The sequence below is a fragment of the Peromyscus eremicus genome, chromosome 13, assembly GCF_949786415.1.
Source record: "Peromyscus eremicus chromosome 13, PerEre_H2_v1, whole genome shotgun sequence".
NCBI classification, from domain to species: Eukaryota; Metazoa; Chordata; class Mammalia; order Rodentia; family Cricetidae; genus Peromyscus; species Peromyscus eremicus.
The window spans coordinates 34,063,466-34,067,176 of NC_081429.1; the positions used below are offsets into that span (position 1 = coordinate 34,063,466).

The following is a 3,711-nucleotide window of genomic DNA, read 5'->3' on the forward strand; positions in this document are numbered from 1 at the left end:
TCAGGTCTTGGTGCTTTCTTTCTCTGGATTCCCCTCTTTCTTCCTCCTTTCTTCCTTCCTTCCCTTTTACCTTCATCAGGTATTGACTTGTTACCGGGCCCCAGGTAGAGTAGTGCTACATGTTTCTAATAGGTAAGTGGAGTGAATCTGGAAGCACAGGCAAGTTACATAACCCCTGGGCCTTGACTTCCTCCATTATAAAAACACGAGAAAAGCTACACCTATGTCAGAGGAATTGGGTAAAAAACAAAACATAAACATAGATACTCAAATGACTAATATAAAGTGAATGAATGATCTTTGCTACATAATACAACTGTTGATGTGTAGACAGATGAATATTATTTAGAGGGGAATAATATTATTCTGGGGACAAATCTGTCCCTAGATTTGCTGGTATCTTTAATTAAGTCATTATTTCTACTCATTATGAGGTCAGTTATTGTGGTGGTTTGAATAAGAATGGCCTCTATAGGCTCTTATGTTCAAATGCTTGGCCATTCAGGAGTGGCACTACTTAATAGGTGTGACCTTGTTGAAGGAGGTATGGCCTTCTTGAAGGAAGTGTGTCTCTGGGGGTGGGCTTTGAGGGTTCAAATGCTCAAGCCACACCCAGTGTCTCTCTCCTTCCTGTTGCCTGTGGATACAGATGTAGAACTCTCAGCTACCTCTCCAGCATCATGTCTGCCTGCATGCTACCATGCTTCCTGCCATGACAATAAGGATTAGGCCTCTGAAACTGAAATCCAGCCCCAATTAAATGCCTTTATTTATAAGAATTCTGGTGGTCATGGCGTCTCTTCACAGCAATAGAACACTGACTAAGACAGTCATTGATTTAAGTATTATTTTCTTGTTTTTTTTTTTCACTTTGAAACACAAATTACCAGTTTCCATTGTGCACTAGGGCTAATATTGATCAGTCCTATATTGCAGTCACATTTGTTGTAGAGACCTCATGGTGGAGGTCTCTAATGAGGTTGTCCATATGCCAGGTCCCTGGGAGGTTGTTAGGGACACTTCCTTCAAGGAACTGATATTCTAATGGTAAGGGACATGGTGACAAGATAAACAGCAGCCCAACACTGAGATGTGGTCTAAGTAGACCCGCAGAGATGCTGGGGAACCACAGGAGAGGGTTCAGCTAGGAGCAGACCGGTGGGAAGGGAGTTGCATGTGGAATGGATTTTTACCATAGGAATGGGAACTTTACAGAAGATGGAGCAGGAGAAGTTGTTATAGATGGATAATTTGATGTGTATGAAGGGATGCACGGAAACTTACTGCACATCAGAGTAAGCACAGTAAATCATTGATTATATCCATCAGAGGCATCAAAACATGACTTAATAGGCTAATATTGCTGTTACGAGAGACCTTGTGAGCCATTAAAGATCAGAGTCGTAGACCCACAAGTATAAATGATGGCCATCTACTAGAAGATTTTGAGGAGGAACAAAGATGGCTGGGTTAACATGTCAGCAGATATCATGGTGGGAATGTGTGTGGGTGCTGAGGGACAGTCTTCAAAGGCAGCTACTTGCTCTTCTGTTCTCAGGAGTGACTGTTTCTCCATCCTCCCATTATCCTGACTGGGGACTCTGGACAAAGGACTAATATGCAGATGTTTAATTCACCTGCCCTGGTGGAAAGCCATATGACCCAAATAGCCAGAGCTCTCCTTGTTACTAACATCTCTGCCACAACTATAGACCACCATCCAGCGAGCATGAGAACCAAACAGTTAAGTAGATAGGTGAATTCAGTTAAGCACTGACATCATTTCTAGAAGACAGGTTACTGAATTCATGATTCATACTGGGTGGGAAAAAAATCAGTGAAAGAAATACTGAATTCATGACTCATATTGGGTGAAAAAAAATCTGTGAAAGAAATAAGGTGAAATAGGTTGAGTTTAATTGCAGTCCAGGAGACTAATTTCAACTAAAATGTAGCTTGCTTCCAGGACTTGGGCCAGCTATGTTGACTGCAGGATGTTTACAGAGGCATACAACATCTGAGCAGAGAGAACTGGGAAAGTCTTCAGCTCTGGGGTCTATGTCTAAATCCAGGATTAATGAGAAATGCTAGGCAAGGAGAAGGAAGTTCTAGTGTTCTAGGAGTTAAAAACCTGGGGTCCTCTCTGGTGTTTCTAACCTGGGAAGGTGTTAGAGTTAACAGACAGAGAATGAAGTAGGCAAAACCCATATCTCTAAAATTTCTGTGTTGAACTTGAGGCGATCCTTGTGTGCCTGGCAGTTCAACCATTACGCCTGTAAAGGATCTGCAGTATATAAGAGATTCCAGCACAGTCAACTTTGTAATTAGCCATGTGATTCTAGTTTTTGTGCCTAATTAAGTAGGTGATTTCGGGCTAAAACTCCAGCATTCAAGGTTCTAAGAACAGTCGGGTAAGTTTGTAAACAGCAATTGAAAGATTTAAGAGAACTGAAAGGTCATGATAGTCTGAGTTTAATTTATTACATTTTTTAAAGAACTGCTTGGGTACTTGGGAAAGTTGAGCTTGTTGGTCAAGCATTTGAAGTACTTAAAAAAGAAAATCGTATATATTACATTTATAAATGTGGTTTAAGGGAATTTAATTGCCAAAATTGTAAAGTGCCTCTTAAAAATATATTCGATTTATGGGTAAAACAATAAGATCTGTAGTTTAAACTTAAAAGCTTGAAGAGAAAAAACTTCATTACTCCAGTATATGGATTGTGATCTTAGTAATGCAGTAACTGTAAATAGTTATAATTTTTTTATGTATACAAAAGCTGGCCTTGACGACTCCAGGGAACTCTTTTTTTTTTTTCTTTTTTACAGGGGAGAGCGCGAACGCAGTCCCCCACTACCACAAATTATGCAGTCGAGTTTCCCGCATTTGGGGAAATCACAGGGGTCAGCACATCCGGAGTGCAATGGATAAGCCTCGCCCTGGGAAAACCACCTTCATGATCATGGTATCTCCCCTGCCCCTGGGTTCTGCTTTGCTCTAAGGCTCGTCACTTGGTTTGAACTGAGAAGTAGGTGACTGGTGGGCCATTGTGTGCAGAAGCCAACAGTCCTGAGAAGGAGGCTGTGGTCAGGCCAAGCATGGTTGGAACACTCTAAGCCCCAGATCCACTCAACCTTAGTGTTTGCTCCAATCCTACCTTTATGAATGGGTAATTTGTTCCTTTTGTGTTAGTCACAGTATTCTTTGCTGTGATCAAATACCCGAGAGAAAAGGAGGAAAGTTCATCTGTGTTTATAGTTTCAGAGGTTTAGTCCATGGTCATCTGGATTGATGTACCTTGGTCTCTACTGAGGCAACACAACTCATATTAGACAAGAAGCAGAGAGAGAAAATATCCTGTTACAAGATCCAGCTCTCAAATATATACACCCTAGTCATCTTCCTTCCTCATCTAAGCCCCTCCTGCTGGTTTCCAGAATTTTCTAAAATAGCATCACCAGCTAGCGATCAGGCCTTCCGCAATGAACTGTGGTTGATACTTCCTGTTCATATACCAGGACATGTATTTGCTCTAGCTGGTGGAATTGTATCTTAGCAATTTCCAACTAGTGTTGACATTCTTGCTGTGGCCATGGATTAGGGGATGTATATTGATAGCCCCAGTGGATAGGATTCGGCTGTAGAAGCTGAAAATCAAACCAAGCATCTCTAGCAATTTGGTCCTCACACTGCTGCCTCCTGAGAGGTGT

At 41.6% G+C, this 3,711-nt stretch overlaps 1 pseudogene; it reads right to left on the reverse strand.

The window, feature by feature from the left end:
- Window positions 1–2,826: 2,826 nt before the first annotated feature.
- LOC131923758 (U1 spliceosomal RNA) lies at window positions 2,827–2,980 on the reverse strand (annotated as a pseudogene).
- Between the last annotated feature and the right edge of the window lie 731 nt (window positions 2,981–3,711).